This window comes from Episyrphus balteatus, chromosome 3 (assembly GCF_945859705.1).
Source record: "Episyrphus balteatus chromosome 3, idEpiBalt1.1, whole genome shotgun sequence".
In the NCBI taxonomy this organism is placed as follows: Eukaryota; Metazoa; Arthropoda; class Insecta; order Diptera; family Syrphidae; genus Episyrphus; species Episyrphus balteatus.
In genome coordinates this window covers 94,731,227-94,742,960 of record NC_079136.1, presented here as the reverse complement: position 1 = coordinate 94,742,960, position 11,734 = coordinate 94,731,227, and positions in this window count along the sequence as shown.

The window sequence follows — 11,734 nt, the reverse complement described above, 5'->3', positions numbered from 1 at the left end:
TGTAAAGCTGTATATCAGCAAAATTGTTAGTTGGGATGTATTTTGGGTGCAGTGCTGCATGCAGCGCCCTAATAACAATTTCGCTTCTATAATGCTTTACAGAAGCAACAATTGCATCTGTAAAGCTTTATAGAACCAAAATTGTTTGTCGGGCGATGCGTGCCGCACATCTGTTTTAGCCATCTGTTATGAAATCTTTTCCCAACTAGCACAACAGCTTCTATAAATTGAAATCTCGCAGGTTCTACTTTGTATACAACTTATATTAAGCTTGCTTTAGAATTTAACTGCTTATATAAGTTCAGACTTGTATAAAAACTTCTAATAAGTTGTTTAAATACTATTAAAGAAACTTAAACGAAGAAAGCTTGTTTTTCTTATTAGCCTGTTTAATGAATTTATAGAAGCTTTACAGAAATTACCAAGGTTTGTATTTGATTTTTGGTTTTGATATGAAATAATCTAGCTCGAACATTTTTTGGTTTTGACATTGAATAATTTAGCTCGGACATTTTTTTGCTATTTGAACTTAATAAGTTTTTGATTTCATTAATGAATATACTAGGATGGCCGAGTGAGTAGAGTGGTGGACTACCACCAAGCAGATACGAAGTTCGATTCCTGGGTGTGGTTATAAAATTATATACATACTTTTAAAATTATTATAAATAGATATACTAAAAATTAATGGAATGTTATATATAATATCAGATCAAAAGATAAAATTCATGATTTAAAACAAGTTAAAAAAGAATTCTTTTTTTGTTTTTGTAGTTTTTTTTTTTTTAATTTCGATAAGACATCACGGAGAAAAAATAAGGTATGAACTACCTTATTTCTGGTATATTTAACTTTAATGTAAAGTTTAAATAGGGATGACTCCCCAATAAAATGGAATTTACCTTACTTTTCTAGTAAATTTATAGCTTAGGATTAACTTTACAGTAAAGCCTTTTTTTGTATGACTTTCTAATAGAAATTACTAGAAAGTTAGGTACATATTTTACCTTACTATAAGGCTGAAAATACTGATTTTTAAAGTAAATTGAACTTCTCTATGGAAGGTATATAATTTAGTTCCAGATTGGATCAAATAAAGTCAATTTCATTTTTATTGATGACATTTTTCTAAATAAAATTGTATGCATTTATCTTACAAAAATTAAAATAAAAATGTTGAATTTTGTAATTATTGAAAAGCATAACTAGGTAACACGTACTTAATCCTCAAAGCTATTTAGAAGTAAGTAACGTATGACCCTGTTATGTTTTTCAATAATTAAATAAATTACCTAGTTTATTATAATTTTGTAAGGTGCAAACAAACAATTTTATTTAGGAAAATATCATCATCATCAATAAAAATGGAATTGACTTTATTTGATCCAATTTTTATCTAATTCTTCATGAATTAATTAGATTGAATGATGTTAATTCATATGGATACCTATATATTATTCTAACACAAGAAAAAAATATGCTATCCGTAAATACGGAGCCAATAACAACGCATAAAGGAACACAAAAAGTAATGAAACCATTTCACTTCCAAAAGAAAAACACAGATTTTATTTCTTTATTAATTATTCCGCACCCGGACACCTAAAAGCTTTGACAAAAAAATTTCCAAAACACATGGAAGACAAAATGGCAGACTTTTCAATGACAGCAATTAAGAGTTATTACTATGTATCTGAAGTACATATTGTTTTTGTTCCTCATCTTTAGTTAAAAGATTATTAAAATCGGTTATTAACTTGACTCCTCTTTCTGCCATGTCATTTACGACTTTAAGTGTTTTCACTTTCTTAAAGCCTTCTTTAAAATGGGGGTTTTCGGGCCAAAGATTTGGAGGTTCTTTGAGAAAACTTGTGTCTATTTTCAATCGGCCGAAAAAGTTCAATGTTTCTTTGTTCACAATATTTTTTAACCCTGCTGTGACAAATTGTTCAATTTCATGTGGATGTAGCTTTGGATTTACTATTCTGTTGGTTTCTGTTTCGCTGTTTTTTAAAATTATGTTGGCCATTTCTGATTTTTCGCCATCTGGTAAAGTTGGGTCAAAGAACGCCAGACCTACCAGCTCTGAACTCAAATACCATAAATGGTTTGAGAATTTAGCAAGAGCCTTCTCTGAAATGTCTTTGTCTATCTTGCGGTATTCAATGAAATCACGCAAAAGATCAAGATCTTGTTTAGGAGCCAGATAAGCTCTTGGGGCATTAAACCAAGCCTTGCAGTAAATTTTTACGATGAAAACGCAGATATCACCGAGAGCGTTACGTTCCTCGTTACTCATTTTAAACTGGCTTCGAAACATGAATATTTTTAAGCTATAAATAGCTTTGGCCATCCACCTAGCATGATGAGTGGCTCCTGGTGTTCTGAATCCAACTACGCTTCCATCTAGAACTCCAACAAAAATCAAAACCAACTGAAGAAATTCCTTATAGTCATTTCTAGGCTGACATTCTTGTAGTTTTTCTTTTAATTCACCTGATATATGGGTTATAACTTCAGGGGTTAGGTGTTTATTTACATTTTTATCACTGATACCCGTGTGATATATTTTTGAATCTATTTTTGACCATTCATTTTGGAACCTTTTAAAAATATCTGGTTGAGGTCCAGTGGTTGAACCCAACTTACAATCAAAAATACCTCTTAGCAAAACTTCGAGAATATGGTGACGACAGGCCAGGTACAGCAACTCTTTATCCAACATTTGCTGCAAAATTTTGCAAGATCCTTTAAGTCTTCCAGTGTTTGAAGCAGTGGTGTCAAAACACATTGCTTTTACAGCATTTTTCTAATTTAACAATGGCATCTTTTTCATATTTTGTTTGAATTCTGGCTTTTTCCCAAAAAATAAGTACCTCTCGAATGACAAGTCTTGCAGATTCCTTTAAATTTAATTTTACAATTCGCAAATTAAAAAATAGTGTTGACAAAACTTGACGATTTGAGGGTAATTTACACCCTGTAATTTGATGAGACGGAAAGAAAGAAAGAAAGAAAAATTTTTTCTCGGGTTTTTGCTGCCAATGCCATATCAACGAACACAAAATATATCTGGAAAACACTAACAATTCTTAAAACTTCTTTTAATCTTAAAACAAAAACGCAACAGAATTAATACTCACATTTTATTTTAAGTTAATTTATTTTATATACAAAGGAAAATTAGCAAAAAGCGAGAGTTTATCTTAATAAAATTATTGAACTACCAACGAAACGACTCGTGAAGCTTAAACTTCATAAAAAAAACAACAAATATGTATTTTACAACTGCATTTTATTTTTTTTCTATAAAAAAAAACGTAAATAAACAGAAAAATTATTTCTCTAAAATTTAATTTTTTTTCTATTAAAAGCTTAAATCCTGAAAATTCCATAACACTTCGTTGAATATCTTAAGATTTGTTTTAGTTTGTCACGACAATTGTCAACATTGAGTTAGCCCGATGTTAAAGCGCTCGCCTATCAATCCAGGCATAGCAGGTTCAACCCCCACTGGGTGCCCTTTTTGTTTTGTTTTTTTTTTTTCAGTCAATTTTACTCTGTGCTTCTATAATTGATAAAATTATTATATATTATTATATATAATACGAGAAGCATTTCAATTAGATAGGTAACATCAATCTATAACATAGAAAGTTTTATTTTAAATCGAGTTTGCACTTCAGCTCTTTTTGAGGTAAGTACTGAAAATTTAAATTGATGACAATATTTTTGTTTTTTTGTAAAACTAAACAAATTTTGAATCTGAATTATGTGTAATAACACTACCTTTCATTTAATATATAAAAAGTGAAAATAACCCCATCTGTTTATGAGCTAGAGCTAATTTTCTTCGAAAAACAGTGAAAAAACAGAGATTTTTGATACTTTGAGCGAGTGTCGGCACCATTTAGACTTATCCAATCGAGCTGAAATTTTGGCTATCTAAAAATCTGCAAAGGCGGAACATTTTATGGGGTTCCCCCGAAAAAAATTCGACAAAAATTTTTTTCTATGGGAGTTGCGGTCACTCTAATGTACCTAAATAAAATACAAATTTTTTTTTCGGATTTTCGAGAAAAAAAGTAAAGTTTAACCCCTGGGCTAAAAAAAAAACATTTTCAAAAGTTTCCTCCAAATCCATCGAGTGAGACATCAAAAGAATGGTCTCTTTAAAGCCCTTGGCTAAAAAAATACATTTTCAAAAATTTCCTCCAAATCCATCGAGTGAGACATCAAAAGAATGGTCTCTTTAAGCTCTATTTATAGCTGAAAACCAAAAGTTTCTTCCACGTTTTGTTGCTGAATTATTTGCAATCGAAATAGACACTCAAGTGTCACGTCTTGGATTAAACATAGTAATTTAATCAACAGTACAAGTCCTATTATGATCCTCTAAGTGGGAGCGGGTTCTAGAGTTAAGAATTTTAGACATGATCTTCTGAAAGTTATGGACCAAAGACTCATTTTGGATTTCGAGTATCCTACCCACTGATTAATTTTTTTAATTCATTTATCTTTTTCAATCATAATTCTTAATGTTCAAAATCGACTATTGCTATGTTAAAGATATGTATGATTGATACAAGATTAGGATTCAATTGTTTGTTTGTGGTCAAACGAATTTACAAAAATAAATAAAATAAATAGGTACTCTCAGCTCGCACCTACAAAGTTGCTCATAAAAATAAATACACAAATAAACCATACACATTTAAAAGATCAAAAATAAAAACACAAAAAATAATATTAAGTATAGAAAAAAAGAGTTAAGGAAAATATATATAAAAAAAAATAAAAATGCCAATAAAGAAGAGAGGGAATTAAAAAAAAAACAACAAAGTCTCAACTGGAAAAGTGAGTTTCTCTTGTATGGGTGCTCCACCGCGCGCGCTTTTGTATCCAACCTTGTTCGTTGACCTAGTTTCCCAGCTGAAACGCTGTGTATTGGTTAGGTTTATGCCGGTTTCACAAACGTCTGTATTGGCCAGATCAAGCCCGCATACCATATATACGAAGGTAGGTATGTATCTAAAGCTAGCACTCTAGTCAGCAGCAGTAGCAGCAAGATGCCGTTTACTCCATTTGCTGGTTGCTCTTGCTGGATTAAACAGAAATCGAGCTCGAATTCAACAAACGTGATTCTTTTCATGAATTTATATTAAAGGGGAATTTCACTAGCATGTAAATAAAAATAAGTGTAAATAGAAAATAAAAAGAATTTTGAATGAGAGTGAAAATTGATTTGTAATTAAGTTTCGATATTCAGTAGTTCATGTTTTTGAATATTCAAAATTTTCGACACTCAATAGAAAGTTATTGAATTGGTCATTTCAAAAATCTCATAGGTTAAATTGTACAAATTATCCAAGTTTTACTTTGTCCATCAGCTGCGCTTGCCAACTTTATAAATCGGTTCACTTAAAACACAGAAATGTCCCTTACTTTGGCGGACACTTTTTGGCGGAATAAAAAAAAATTAATCTTATAAATTATTGTAGCTAATTAAATGCTAATTTGTTGCGAGACCAAAAAAATTGTAATTCGCATAGTTTTTGAGTTATTGAATTTTCGGCCAAAATAAGTCTGAAGTTAGCGGACAAAATCTGAAATGATAAAAAACAAAAGGTTTGGCTGACTTCCAAATTTGAAGCTTTTTAAATGCTTTCCAATTCCACCAACTTGGTTTTTATAGCTTCAGCAGTTTTTTTGTTATTCAAAATTCCGCTGAAATAAAACTGAAGTTACCGGACAAAAATAAGAAAACTATTATTTTTTTTATGTCCAAAATTGTAGCTAATAAAATGCTAATTTTTTTTGCAAAACTTAATTTTGTAGCTCCACCAAGTCATTTTTCATTTCAACTTAAAGTTTCAGAAGTGCACTTCCGGTTTGATCAGACAAAATTTTTGATGCAAACTCTAATTTTGTAGCTCCAACACTTTAAAAAATACTCCCCAAAAGTCAGCTTTTAAAATAAATTAAGGGCCAATTTATTGAGCCTCCATTAAGTTTTGAAATTTATCGTTGTAGTTAAAAGAGTTGTTAAACTATAGACGCCTTTAAGTAAAATTCATTTAATTCACTCTTTTTTTGCTAAAGTCCTTACTTTTAATGGAAACCTGAATGAAAATATTATCCAGCAACACATGTGTTTCTTTGAAGTGGAGAAGATGATTTTGTATATTGTGCTCTTCTGTGGAGTAGATGCATTATTTTTTTTGAATTTGTGTCCTTTCAAAATCTTTATCTTTAGTGCAATGTTGCAATGAAATGAAAACAGGCTATATGTAAGTCGTTTGTACCAAAACGACTTGCTCTAGGAGTGCCAATTTGAATTCATTTTGAACTTTATAACTTCGTAATTCTGTCCGAATTTTAGAATTTCCAGTTGATAAGGGTGCATAAAAGCAATATTTTTTCAGAAGTAGACCGATACAACACATGTAACTACATTGAAATCACATCACAAAATTTACACAAACATATAAGGATTAAAAAGTTATATCAACAATCCTTTAAAGAAATTTTATCTAATTTTTAGATGTTTATTCCTTCGGTGGACTATTTTTGTTTCAATTACTGCTTATGTAGCTCTTTTGAAGTACATTTTTTTTTTCAAATAAAATAATAAAATAATTACAGTAATGACATTTAACGCTAATGGAGAGTGAATAAATTTAAATCATATTTAAAACCTCCATTTGCTCTAAATATCCCCCTTAAAAAGTCGATTTTCGCTTTTTATCTAAAAAAGCTGTTAAATTTAATGTTCTATTAGTTAATGTAGTCAAACTTCAAAAATACTCTTAAAAGAGACTGAATAAATGAATTTTGTTTTTTAATTTTAAATTCCCTTTTTTGGAGATTCAAAGTTTAATGGAGAGTCAATAAATTGGCACTAAAATGCGAAATTCAAAATTAGTAAGTTCACCAAAAATAATTCGATGTAATCGCTGGGTTAGTAAATATAGTAAATATCATTTCAATATTTATTAAAAAGTAAATTTTCACTCTGAAACACTTACAGAAATTCACTCAGTAGGTTCATACCTAACAAAATTGTTTTACAATTACGAGCACTTGTTAATCCCTTTTACATTTCTTTTTAAAAAGTAAATTTTAAAACCCCAACGCCGCAAAAGAAGTATTACGTCAAAAAGTGCCATAAGGCCAATGTCTATCTTATGAACATTACATATCTATTCCAAATGTGATTAATTTTTCTTTCATACTTTCATACCAACTACAGTAGTCAAATTTCATACTTTTTATAGAGTGATTTTTGAGCAGAAGAGTCTTTAGACTTATTTGTGTATTATTTTGGCGTTATTAAGTATTTCGTGATAAAGTAACAACCTTGGCCAAAAGTATTCAATACCCCAATAAAATTCTGTTTTGGATATATGTAAGTACAATGTACATATATCTGCTTATTGCAAGCGCTAATTTGTTTCAGGATCCATTTTTTTTTTGAATTAGTCGTTATTATTTGTATATCTTTTAAAATCAGTGTTATTGAACGATCAACACTTGTTTGGTAATATTTGTACAGATTTCTCGAGCTAAAATATTGAAATAATAGTCCTCAAGGAGAAGCATCAACACCTTATAACAGTGGAGGAAAAAATTAAGACCTGTAGTTTCATTCTTCCCGACATTATTAAACAAATAAAGATTAGAAATAGTGAAATCGGCCCAAAACCAACTAATTTCAGCAAAAATATGGAACCTGCGACAAGTCCTAGCTTCCAATAAGTATTTATGTCCAAAAATGCATTTCATTGCGGGTGCTCAATACTTTTGGCAAAGGTTGTATGTATTTGCAATGGTGTTGTTCATTTACAAAAAGTTTGACTTTTGGTTCTAGACAGTGGCGTATTGAGGGGGGGCTCAGGGGACTCAAGCCCCCCCCCCCCCCAAGTCTTCAAGATCATGTTTTTATTTAGCTGATTTCATCATAATGTACATGATTAACTAAAACTTGTTCGTAAATCATAGAGATTTAGAGGCAGCACAGATGCTCGAGCCCCCTCCAAATTCTGAAATGGCTGTTTGGGTTTGTTTGAGTAAGACCCTTAGCTGACGATGAGGATTGTGATAATTTTTTTTTTCGGATTTCAGTCCAATTCCGAATTCTTTAGATAATTTTTTTAGTATTTTGACGTCCAATTACATCACCGTTAAATTTTTGCAAAACTTCTTATGCAATCTCAAAACGCCGTATTTGATCAAATATTTACTTTTTTTTTAATAATATATTTCTCAAAGATATTGGAAATAGAAATTTTTGATATCTCAAAATCTAAGTGGTCAACAGGTTTCTTTAAGAAAATTGCAGTATTGCGCTTCCGATTTGGATTAAAGTGCAACATATTACGAAAAAGCATATATATTTCGGATCAAAAAGAATTTCATTTAAAATTAGTTTTTGTGACTTTCACGTTCTGCATTTCACTTTTTGCGTATTCACTTGCCGAAAGTGAAATAGGTGTTCCGCATTTTTTCACTTATTTAGATTTTCAATTCAATTTAGAATTCAATTCACTATGTTTCTGTTCGTGAATTTGGGGGCTTTTTCCAATGAATTGCAGTAATTTCACTTTAGAAACAAAAAAAAAATGGAAGTTCCTTCAGTTTTGACAGTTAGAAGCAATTTCAAAGTTTTCGAAACCGATCGAAATGAAGAATATTGATATTTCATTTCACGTGAAATTGAAAAGTGATTTGAATTCACTTTAGTTCGAATTGCGGAACATGGTCGTATATAACGAAAATATTGATAAGTATAGCCCAAAAACTCTTGACGTGATATAAATTAATCTGTAAACAGTTTTGGATTCAGCACATGACAAAGTTCGAACGAAATAAAGAGTTTTTTTTTAAGGATGACTCAACTCCTTGCTATTTGTGTAAAATGTTTGCGACACAAGAACTTTGAAAAAACACTAGGTACTCTGAATGTGAAAGGAGGAGACAGTAGTACGAATCTGTCGAGAGCACTATAATGCAACTAGGTGTACCACTTTCAGTACCGCAGCACAGCGTTTAACTCTCGATCAAAGATTAATAAAAAGAAATGAAAATTTTTTCGCACATTTACCCTCTAAAAAATTTTTGAAAAATTTTCCAGCCCCCTCCAAAATTTTTTCTGGATACGCCACTGGTTCTAGAGGTTACCATATTCAATTATGATATAATATACCCTAAAACCAGCTACAAAACAAGACACTTTTAAAACTCATTTGTCAAATTACGTTAAGTAGTTTAGGAGTTGTGATAGGACTTCTAAACATACACCCTACTGTCAAACAGTAGCAGCAACTATTTTCATGCCTACTGCAATTTGTAGTTATAACTCTAGCTTAACTTATTTTATTTTAATTTACTGCAAAATAAAATTTTAAACAAAATCAACTTCTAAAATTCACCTTTAATTTTAAACTTTAAATGCATACGATTGTAATGGTATGCGCGATTTTATGTTTACGAAACGAGTGACTGGTAGTGTATATAGTCACCATCAAGAGGTAAAAAGGGCCATGACAGTGACTCTTTCAAGACGAAGTTCGAGTTCATTTCAACCAAGCCGAAGCAGAGAGGGGCTCATTGTAATACATCCGAGTGAGATGGAAGCGGTATCGTGACCGTTGGAAAACCTTGCTTCATGTTCATTAACAAGGTCAGATTGTCGAACCGAAAATATTCGTTAATATATTTTTGGGACCGCTATTTTTCTGTTGGTAGTAGGTATGGGTATAGTAGTTACCTGATATTATTCACCATGTGCATTTAAAATATTTTGCAGTCAATAAATAAAAAAAAAATGAGAGAAAAATAACGAGATTTTTATTCAAATGATGTTATTGGTCGTTTTGAAGATATTTTCACCAATTCAGCTATTCAGCAAATATTTGTTAAGTGCATTTATAATTGCAAAATATTTGCTTAAAATCAACACTGTATACAGCGCACTCTATTGACTAAGCTATTGATCGATTATATTATTTAAAAAAAAAAATCCTATACCAATTGACTTGAAAGAAAAAAATTATCATGGATTGTGGTGGTGCTGCGCTTGATCGTACCACCACCGGCAGTCAAGAGTCCGGTAAAAGACACAATGACCTTGGGTGAAAGTAGCTCTCCATTTGTTGTTTTTGCTTTCTTTTGATCTGAACATACATATACAGTAAACTTATATTATATTTTTTTAGCGATAAGTGTTGGATATAAATAAAAAAATATATATTTTTTTTTTTTGCCTGCTTATGTTTGGTACCAACTACAAGTTTTATAGAAGAGGTGGAATCAAATGAAAAAGAGTCAGCTTGCCTAAGAGCGTCTAGTCCATATCTATCTTTACCACAACCAATATACAGATTGGAATAGGAAAAAGCTGGCAAACTTATGTTGGCTTTGCCAATTATGGGTTTGACTCAGCAATAAAATTGTTTATTATAAGATATTTTTTTTGAAAGAAAAATAAAAAAAATCTACCTTGGGTGTGTACCAAAATGAATAGGTATAGATTTTTTTTCCGTTGGCCATAATAATTTTTTACAATTTAATGGTTCAATTGATGTTGACCGAATTCAAGAGATTTATGGGATAACAATCGCAGTCAGTTTTGATTTTGATGGTAATGCCAGTTTCGGGTGCTTCAAATGTAGATATGGGTACATATTTCAAATCTTGCATGGAACTTAAAAAAAAAAAAATACATAAGTATTGTTCTTGTTACATGAACAATTGATTTATTTGAACAAAAAAAAAAGTAAAAAAGAAGAGCTTTATGGTTTTGTTGAAACTAGCGGTACCTATTTTAGAATGATTGACGTCGAAATTTGTTTAAAGGCTCAAGATTCCTGTTTAACAGTATTGTTTGGAATATACTTATCTTATCGTATGTTGTTCGATAGCTGATGTCATAAAAGTAGAAGTTTTTCACATAGGTACAAATATAGCTTCAAAAGTGTAAAATTTAATTGTGTTCAGCATGTATGAATTGAAAAATAGTAAAAATTTGAAAACTTTATATCAAGTGTGTGTTGTGTGAAGCTAAGCTATGTATTCACTGTTCATTGTCCAAAGAAGGTATTAACTACCTCGCCAAGAAAAAAAAGTACAGTTTGTAGACTTGGCATTATAATTCTTCCCGTTTTTAATCCTCTCGAAATTATTTTGGTTTATTTTGATTTTTAAGGTGCAGATTAAAAAAAAGAAGACCTTGGCGTATTTTCAAGATCAATCAAGAGGTAAAGACAACCACAACGAACATTAAGGCAGTTTTTAGTGTATCCTCTTATGATATCGGAATATCAGTTAAACTATTACCGAAACCCCATTAGGTATACTGATTTAATTTGACATGAGTATTTTATTGGTCATGCAAAATAGAAGCCGAAATGTATCATTAAGATCTAAACGTCAATTAATATATTTTTTTTATGAAGAGTAGGTATGTAGTTCACGTTTTTAATTGATAACAATATTATGTTCTTTATGTAAAGTTTAAGAATCTGCCCATTCTAGAGCACTTATGTACATTGAATACTTTTACTTGCGTTATAGCTTTGATTTATAAAAAAAATTATAGTTATTCAATGGTTATTGGTAGGTATCATCAATTTATGCTTTCGGAAAAAATTGGTATTGATAAAGAATGCGAAAAAATGGGTCCTTCAAGTCCGTTTTTCAGTTTGTGTATAATTCTGTCTGTTGGTCTGTATAA